We start from the raw sequence: 10,802 nt of genomic DNA on the forward strand, positions 1-10,802 counted from the left end.
GAGGCATGCACACAGCGACAGGTAACACACTGACACACACATTTACAGAGGAATAAACACAGAGAGCCAGACAGAAGGAGGGAGACAGCTCACACTGACATTCCACTTTGCTCCATCTTGATGAGGCTATTTATTGTGCTACATCTGGACTCATTTGTTCATCTGAGAGCAGCTGACGAGAGGCGCTGACCCAGGAGAACAAAGTGACTTACAGAGCCGTGAGTGGATGTTTAAATGTGGACGATCCCGGTGGAAATCAGCATCCGAGCAGAGTGTGAGAGTCACGTTTTAGCCAGCCAGCGACACTGAAACACAAACTCTGTCATGCCTGACTCATGAATTAGCAGCTCTGTCCCTCAGAGCTGTCTGAAGGACGGAGCTGTCAAATCATTTTTAATATCACAAACTGGATATTGTACATTTTGCAGTGGCAACAAGCATGATCAAAAGTGAGCCCCTGAAATATGCATAATATTAATCGATGCTCAGTGACAGTTTAGTTTGATTATTTTCAGGTTTTGTAAAAAAAAAAAAAAAAGGGGGGGGGGGGATTTTCTTTGCTCTCTCCTTGTTTTCCTGTTATATTTAAATAAGAATCAAATCTCAGAAACCGTTTTCTTTGAGTCTTTTCAGTTTGATTATAGTACTATTTTTTTAATAACTGAAACCTGCAATATAATTGACCCTTTGTCAAGTCCCGCCCTCCACGGTTACTGTTGCTATAGGTTTGCCAAACAATGGTCATGAAAGGGTTGACTCCCATTGGAAACCATTGAAAATTAGGCAGATTTAAATTTCTTGTAAGGAAAATTTGAATGAACTTATCTATCAGAAAATGGTGTCTGTGATAGAAGACAGACGTGGCTAAAGAACGACAGGCATTACATGACATTTCCGAAAAGTGATGAAAAATCATTGTTTTGGTCACTCACAATAGCTAGCTAGCTAACAAACCTAGGTAACGTTAACGTTAGCTACTAGCTAACGCTTAATCTCCGCCGATCACCCATTTCTTCCACCTTTTAACCATACTGAAAAACAAAAAAAAATTGCTGTCTACTTAGCTCATTTCATACGGTTTCATCCCAGGGTTGTCCAACCTTAGAAAGTTGCTCAACTGACATGGGGGGAAACGCTCTGATTGGTGGAAGCCAACAAAGAGTGAATTAAAAGTGCTCACAGTACATCACATTTGCATGGTGAAGCTCGGAAACACTGATGGTTTGGTCGTTGGTTGTCATTTTTAACTTGCATTAGCAGCCGTTGAATAAAGTATCAAAACAGTCTAAATGGTGAGAGCTAAAAGGAGTGAATAGGACTTGTAGTGTTTATTTTTACTTAAAGTGGTAGCACAGATATACTGTGGGAAATGTGCTTTGGCCTAATGTTATTGTGCTCTTAGCATTTGGCATGTATCCAGTTCTTGTAGACACTCCTGCACACACTTACTCGACGGCAAAGACTGAAACAGAGAAAGACATTTAAGAGAAAGGTCTTGACGGAGACAGCTTGTTGAAGAATCCTGCTTTTTCCTGAAGGGAGGGGAAATCCTTCACTATCACGCACGCAGCGCCTCAAGACAGCCATTTGTTCATGGGATGAGATTAAAACTCCGCAACATGGTTGTTATAATTTATGACAGGACTCATGCACCGCTCGACCGGAGCTGTTTTTATACTTCACAGGAGAAACAACTCTTCCCTTTTTCCATTAAAAATGCACTTGATGGTTTTAGTGAGTAATCAGTTGATAAGACGCCTGGAGCTTAGCCCCTCGTGGTATCGGTTAATTCTCTCTTCCTGGTGAGGAAGAACCGGGGCCCAGGGAGAAGTTGATAAACTTTCAATGCTCAATCGACAGGCATTCATGGCCGTTAAGAGCCGACCGTGGCCGCAGTATTAATAGCCCCTCTTATCGCGTGGAGAGAAAAAAGGGCCTTTTAATTGGCTGCCAGGGTAATTTCGCTCTGTAAAACTCGCCAGTATCAAAAAACAGAGCAGCAGGCAAAGATGGACGGATAGCCCCACGATGACAGTAATGTTTCTAATTACCACCCACCTCTGCCTCCATCGCTTCCATTTTCCTCTCCATCTACTGCCCCCAACCCCCACCCCCACTCAGGCATGCTTCAAGAGGGATAAGTCAACCTGAAGAGAGAGGTAACCACAGTGTGGAAAAGCACCACTCACACTAATGGACAGAATATGATAGAGCGAGGAGGGAAAAGGGTTTTGCAGACTCTCTCCTCCAAACTCTCACCTCCCAGTTTCCTTCATTTTTTTGCACTTTCTTTAATGTTGTGTTTTTTTTCTTCCCTCTCCCTCTCTCTTGGCTTAAGCACTCCTCTTACTCTACCCTGGAATAAAAAAAATAAAAAATCATGAGGCACCTCCACCACATCTTCTCACCACTTTCACCCGTGTAAACTCTGTGCACTCTCTGGCCGCTGTAAAATATGCATGGCGACGTATCTGCGCTCATTGGAGATTTTCTTTTTAAGCCAGAGTCGGATTTTATGCAGGTTACAACTGCAGCCTCTGACACCTATAAAAACGCACACAAAAAGGTCCCCCGCACTTTTTCTATCTTCACCTTCACCTTCTGAGCCCTGCAGGAGGACAATCCAATGGAGGCTGTTATATCAGCACTCAGGCCATTTTGCTTTTATTGGCACTCATTAAAAAAGACATGGACTTCAGTGGAATTGAGGTTAGTATCCTCTCTCTCCTTGGTGTCATCTCATTTTGAGCTTTCTGCCTCAACTATCCCAACTGTTACATCTTGTATACATATTTGTCCCACTTTTAATTCTTCATTTACACAATTCCATTGAACTATACATTTGATACTATTTCTGTGATCTTAAAACGACATTAAATTTTCAGCAGGTTTCTAAATATGTAGCAAGAGAGCTACATTTAAACCATGTGACCTGCTTTTCATTGGAGCAGCTATACTGAAAGTTGCTATAGCATCGGTTACCAGTGCACTGCTGTGGGAAGGCAATGGAGTATTTGGTGGAAAGGCTGCTGAAACATTGTCCATTAGGAAACTATTCATAACTAGAATTCAATGACATGTCTATTCAGAGCCGAAACCATGCGGCTCTTCAACAAGCAACAAACGTTATCCTGATGTAGATAGAATTGGTCCGTTAAACCTGTTTGTGCATCAGTCCAATGTTATACTCTGTTGCTGCATCATGGAAAAACTTTATAGTAATTACACACTATTGTGCATTAGTTCAGCATCATTAAATACTTAGTTCATCATTTATGAATCAGTCTTTACTTTTAAATGTTTCACTACCGAACAGTAAGCCCATCTATAATGAAACATCTATAAACACACTCACTAACAATAAGTACATGTTTGTGTATAAGTGCACGAATGCACATTTAAAAAGTCTGTTAATCATTTACTACCACTGACCTTGTACTCATAATGTGTGTCAATGGACAAATGATGCTTTATAAATGAAGAATTAAGCGTTACATAATGGTTGACTTGCATTTGCTATTTTGAGTGCACTGTGCTCACTTTCGCAAGTATGGCAACACGAAGTGCACTAGAACTACCTGGATGGCGCACTTAAATCACATCCTATACTACCTGTCTGTCAGTTGAATCTTATTTTAGTTAATTCTGACATTTCTGAAGGCACCAGTGCCACATACATGTATCTGTGTTGCTTTTGCCCAAGATGTTACAATATTCTCAAAGGTCTGATCTTTTTGCATATCATCAGCTGTCACGCTCACATATGCACAGTGACATGATTCAATTCTCTGTGATGCAGATACCATCAAAAGCGTGATAATCAAATGAAGAATCCCTATCCAACTGTTTTTTTGGTCTTTGTGAAGATGTGAAGAAGCCATTGCCCCGAAGACATTTTTTTTTTTTTTGAACCAGGCTTCAAAACCGGAGCGGATAAATTTAGTCTGGTGAACTATCCATGACTCTCGTCATTTACTCTGAATGGTAACTAATGGTACAGGAGAAGGGAGGATGGCCTTTTATCTGTGTGTATCACATGTACCCTACGAGCTTCAAGCACAGAAACACTGCCTCCAGTATCTGTGCAATTATAATGGTGGAGGGGGGTGGAAAGATGGCGGACGGGAAAATACAGAGGTAATAAAATTTCACATGTAATGAAGTGATTGCATGTTTCATATGACTTGTTGATGGCGAGCAGTGTGTGCATTTCATATTGCAAAAGAAATGCATTAGTATTCAGCAGCATGGGAAGCAGCAGCCGTCACATGGTGGACAAGATGCTAACTACAGGTATGACTCCGTACGGGTGGGAGGCTGCTCAATGACTTGAGCTAATGTGTTCATTTCATTTCCGTGCTCGCGATGCATTGATGGCATGCGGCCAAATATTGTGTGTCTGACTACGTGTGTGTGTGTATCGTTTGCGGAAACAATGACAAACGCGCGCACTCAAGGTCCGTGGCCCCCATTTGTGGGGAAGACAGCGCTCAGCGGGCAATCTCCGCCGACAGATGTCAGTGCCTTATTAAAGAAGATGCCCACCAGCCCTTGGGGCTAGGAGAAGGCTATGAATAAATTTATTACACTAATGTAGTGACCTTAAAACTGTAAGTGACGTTCAAAACGCTGCAGTGATGCAGGCAATTGATGTAATAGTCATTAGGGAGAAGGGAAAATATATGCAGGAAAAATTGCCTCACCTCACCCTCAGATACATCTCCATTCTTCTGCCGTTGACCGTCTCCAGCTGCACATGCATCCACACTGCCGTCGCCCATGCATCTCCAGAGGAAAACCCCAAATAGGAGCTATTTCCATGCCAGAGCTACCACCACCACCACCACCACCTCCATCACTAGCAAACCACCTCAAACAACCACCTCCCCCCCTCCAACCATGCAGGAACGCTAGGTGGTAGGCCGGGCCACTCTCATCAGGCCCTGATTAGGGTTTTTGAGTGGGCTGTCGGGCACAGAGCGGCGGGAGGAAGTGGCAGGGCAATGGTTTCCAGACTAAAGACTGGTAGCTATTGTCGGCGCGGCGCTGGAAGCGTTACCATCCGAGTCCTGAATGTGACATCACCTAAACAGAGATGAAATGTCGTCTGTTCTCCCTGAGGCGGAGGCAGTGGTTTACAGTGATGCCAGCGTAGCCACATGTGGAAACGCTGCTGTGCACACATGCACGTGTGCCCGCACGCGTACACACACACACGTGCGGACGTACCCACATTTTTCTTTGCTTCCTTATTCTTTTCTTTGATGCACAGACACACACACACACACACAACACTGTAAACCACATCCAGCTTTTTGTCAAAAGAGAGAAATATCTTTTAGGAAAAAAAAAAAAAACACGCTTCAAAGATTCCCTGACGTCCCCATCCGACTTCCAAAATCTCCTTTCAAATGATTTTTATTTTCATTTTGACATGAGATAAACTCCTAATTCCTCATGGCAGAGTGATAACCATTAGATATAAACGCCACTGAAGCTGAAATGATGCAGTGAAATACAGTCTTTTTATATTTTTTACTCTCTGATCACCAACAAATTGACAACCCACATGTCTGTCTCTGTCTCTCTGCCTCCCACTCTCACACACATCCAGAGCATATTTCTCTCCCACACACACACACTTCATGCGAACAGCTGGGACAGGACCCCCACTGACTTACTGTGAGATATTGTCTCATCTGTTAGTGACTGCTTAAACCATTATAAAGACACATTTCTGCAGCGTAAACACCCGGGCAGCCTCGTGCAGGGACTTAATGTTCATAATCACACATTAGATGAGACAATGACACTCATATACTTGGGTCTGACAACGATGGGTTTCATTTGTCCCTACTTTTTTGTCACAATCAAGTAGAAAATTGAAGCTATCTGTCTGTGGAGTGTTCCAGCAGGGACAGACCGATTGTCCCTGATGATAACGCGGGTTTCCCGATCCCCCCCTCCGTGTGCATTATTGATGGCCATCAGTCGGCGTGTGTCTGACCACATTTAAGTGTCTCAGCAGGAGGTTGGAGTTGGTGCACTGATCAAAATACACACACACACGGCGAAGCCTCCTGCTGGCTCGCGGCCCTCTCACGCAGCCCCGTCGTCAAGTGTGCATGTGCACATTGAAACTGGCATTTACAAGTGATGTGCTCATGCAAACAAATAAACAAGGACACAGGGACGCGCTGCACATGCCGATGTGTTTACCAACATGTTTATACAGCGCTGTGATCACACCAGGCTTCTTCATGTTCCAGCTAATTTTCATTTCCTTATGCTTCTATTAAAATGTCACTTTAGACTCAATCAGACTTAACAAATTCTTGGAGAATCAAGAGAGAAATCAGTGTGAGCTACCTTGCTGCAAATATGAGGATGTGACAAGGTTATATAATTAATGTGACTCTGATGCAACGTGGCATTTCATTACTGCTTCCCACTTCAGATATCGCTTCTATTTCCCTTTTTTGAAATTAATGAATTTGTCTCATCTGATCCACGTGCACCCTGTGGTGTTTTTATTAGCAGCTGACAACTGCACCCACATGGACTCAAACTATTACACACACCACCGCCTGACACTCCTACTGTAGCATGTTAAGGTGGGTGGCAGGCTGTGAAAAACTCCCATCTACATTTCTAGGAGCTGTGAAACATTTAGATGATTTGTTTGACCAAACAAAACACACCAGCCGGTGTATTCAATCTGATATGCTAAAAAAAAAAAAAAAAGAGTAGCAGTATATTGACAAAGTAAGACCTGGCCTTCTTTCATATTCTTTCATAGTTTTGGAATTAATAATGACATAAATAAATAACTATGTCCCTCTTAAAGGGATAGTTCACCACGCTTTGAAATAATCATGTATAATTATGTAACATTATGACACATGAAGCAAATACTCACAACTTTTGAAATCACTTGGTCACAACTTGGTCCACGAGAATGTTTTGGAGTTGTTGAATTGTGTATTTAATGAGTTTGATGAGGGACAGGGGACCAGTACCGTTCACCTCCACTGTGTTCGAGAAGCAGCTCACGTCTCTGCCCCGCGGATCTCAAAACAACATGCACTGATAATTAAATGTAATGAATACTGCTATGACTATAGGGATTATGGCAATAGGTAAATTTGCCAAAATGTTGAACTATCCCTTTAAGCTAGTTTTCTTTTAAGCTAAGTAGCAATAAAGATAACTTCTTGGAGCACTCAGCTTTAAATACAAATTAAATATCATAAATATGAGATATGAATATGTTATACAAGATATGAATTTAATTGACTGTAATTTATTCTTAATTTATGGCAATAATCAGCGCATGTTTGTTCATTCTGTTTCAAAGACGCATTTTATACCCACAGGGCAGAGATGCAGCTGCATCATCTCCTGTTTGTGCAGCACACTGCCTGTTTGTGTAGTGTATATAAACCCACACAGCACAACAACACTGCTTATGGACTCGAGTAGCACAAACAGCTGACACAAACAAGGCAGCAGCAGCACCTATAAAACGCTTTAAAGGGAAAATAAATCACACTTTAGAGAAGCTTTTCTTTCTTCTGCAGCTGCAACGATCTGCACAATGAAGCTAAACACACAAAGAGGGAATTGTAAAAATACTCAAGCGCTAATAGAAAAACCAGAGTCCATGAAAATCACTAGCGGTGCTGATAGGGCGCACGGAGGCAGCTCTTCCAGGTGAAGCAACACCACTCAAAACATCTGTCGAATAACAACCCCCCTAACCCTCCCATCCAAGCCGCTGTGAGACAGACAGGTGTTTGAGCCAGCTTGCTGCTTCCTGCGTCTGCTGGTAATAGAGACACTCTACAGAGCCAACGGGGGCTTCAAATGACCAGAGGGGAGGGTTAACACTATCCCTGTCAGATTTCCTGTCAAGAGATGGAAGCAACATCAGGCAAACATGAATCTGCATTCGTAAATACAAGACAGACAGACAGACAGACAGACAGACAGACAGACAGACAGACAGACAGACGGGGAGAACATGTGATCAGGGTGTGGGTCTGTTTGTTCAAATTTGTAAATACAGATCAATCTCAATAGTTCAATTTTCTTTCACTGTATTTATCCTCAATTAGAAAGATTATGTTTACATGTAAGGCGATACCAGAGTTTCCTGTAAAGAAGTATCTAAGTTCACCTTTTCTTGCTGTCAGAGAGGTTCTGGGGCTGGAAAGAGGGGGGACATAAGCCAGAACAAGTCGAAACCTGATCTTGGCTTGGATCAAGGCGACGGAGGTGAGGTGTAATTGACTGATCTGAGGAAAGCAGAACTGATAGGCCGACTGTATAGGGCTCTGCTGCAACACTGCCTTTGTTTAACCAGTCATTACCCCCGTGTAAACCAGCGCTGGCTTCTCCTCAGGTGCGACGACTAATCTCCTTTTATACCTGCGGTGATAAGATAGATTCCCTCTTGATCCCCGTGTTTCCTCTCGTCGTAACATCTCTGGGGCTCAGCCTGTCGCAGCATGTCTGACATCTGTCAGACAGAGGAAACAGCGAAGAGGGGGAGGAGGGGGGATCGGGAGGGAAGCATGATCCGATGAGGCCCCAGATGTGGGGACTATATTTGGCATAGCAGACCTTATATCCTCCTGAAATCACTTTAGTCTACTCTTTCATGTCTTTATGATCTATATTCGGATTTAGGTTCAGTATCCAAATCTCTGAGCGCTGACTTTATATATTTTTCGATGTGGCTGTAGGTCACTTTTTGATGTCTCCTGCTGCTGTTGTAGACGGTGGGGAATTCCACTGAGACTCCTGCCTTTTACAGTGTCTGCAGGCTTCTCTTCATCTTCCTTCCTCGCCAAATTGTATTGACACTTGTATACATGCATATCTAAATTTACTGTATCGCATTGCTGTTTTTTGAATGTCAATCATCCTTTTTTTTTACTTTGTTCTAATGGTTTCTATTAAAGCTGATATTTTGGGTTCAACTTGACCTGGTTTATAGAAATCCATCTGTCAGACTTCTACCTCCAACCTAACACAATGGGAGTCAATGGCCTTTTTTGTCAGTGAGTCAATGTCCTTGATACTGTTAAACTATTAGATTTAAAATAGTAACCAGCACTAAACTGAATTCAATGCAACTATGGAAGAAGCTTCCTGAATGATATTCAGGAACTTGAGGATAATCCAGAACATAGGTTTACATTCACACACACACAGTCATACAGTACTATTCCCCACACGTGTAGCACAATCACACATACAGCTCAGCATTCATAGAGCTCAGTGATTCGCCAAAGGACACCTCAAAATGTGGTTTGGAGAAATCAGGAATCAATCAACAGAATCGTTGATGACCTGCTCTACTTCCTCAGCTACAGCTGCCTCTATGGTAACTATGATGCACCACGTGAGCAGAGCTGGTGGACATCCAGACACAAAGATGTCCACTGGGTCATAGAGAACAGGAAGTGAGGGACAGGTAAAGACCAAAACCATTTCTGGTTATCAAATACAATTAACCTCAGTGAGTGATATCTCAAAACCTGGGTTTAAGAGTAAATTATCTGCAGGCCATGTACGACTACAGGTAAGGGGAATTTTTGTTGTTGTTGTTGTTTGTGTGGACTCACCGAAAAGTGCACAGGTGCAGAGTCCATACGGGGTTCGCGTGTCTAGTGCTGCCAGGTGTCTGCTCTCATCCCAAAGCCCAAAGCAGCAGCCGCCCGTACCCATAACAGCCTGGGAGGCACCCTCGATGACAATAAGACATCATCTGCAAACGCTACAATTACCCCTGTCAGTCTGTCGAGCTCCTCTGTTAATTACACAAACCATTTCCTTCAAGATGGCTCGCTTGGCTGCCAGCCCGGAAATCTATCATTCCTGTATCTGCGTCTGTCAGATCTATGAACAGGTTAATCAGGTTAGTCATGAGTTAATACAGGTGGCTTGGATTCAGGGGACAAGCTGTGTGCCAAGAGAACATGCTCCACTTCAACCTGCCTTTATTTTTTTTATTTTTTTCATTCATCCCCCCCCCCAATCATTCACACCACATCCTGTTTGTCTTCCTCTCCGGTGTGTCTTTCACTGCTCCAGCTGAGCAATTATCCAGCCCCAGACATGTAAATATCAGCAATGATTTCTGATGAGAGGCAAGTCGCTACCTGTATGTGGACCGGCCGAGGGGTTGGGGGGGTTGGGCTTTGGAAAAACCACATGCTGTTATGCTTCAATGGGTCTGATAGCCGTGTTTGCTTTGTATCATATTGTGCTGTAATACCGAGCGCTGTTTACTTTGAGCAATACATTTTCCACTGGGGTTAAGTGGCTCTGCGGAGAAGCAGTGCCACCTCCCCCCTCAGTGGCATTAGCCGATATTTCCAACTGGCAGCGTCTCATCCACATCTGTGTCCTTGTTTGGACATCATCGTTGCCTGTTGTGGCAAACTTCATTCTTTCTCACTGTGGAAACACAATGGGCATGTTGGCATACATTCAGCGTTTATGTCAGATCGCCCACTGCATCTTTACATATAATATTAACCATGCCAACAATAAGCAGTATCAACGTTTTTTTTTTTTTTTTTGTGGGAATGTTATAAGATAGGCTACTCCTTATGTGGAAAAAACACTACCTTTTTTGTTACTGTATATTGATGTTTTTAATCCCTTAGGATTATGTCTGTGACTGACAGGAAGGAAATAGTTTACCCACCTTTTTATTTGCCACTACATCACAGCATGCACACCGTGGGGATTTCTGCTATGTTTCCACTCATTACAGCCCACCTCTTTCC

This window comes from Trachurus japonicus, chromosome 19 (assembly GCF_045865225.1).
Source record: "Trachurus japonicus isolate A0001 chromosome 19, Traja_1.0".
Lineage (NCBI taxonomy): Eukaryota > Metazoa > Chordata > Actinopteri > Carangiformes > Carangidae > Trachurus > Trachurus japonicus.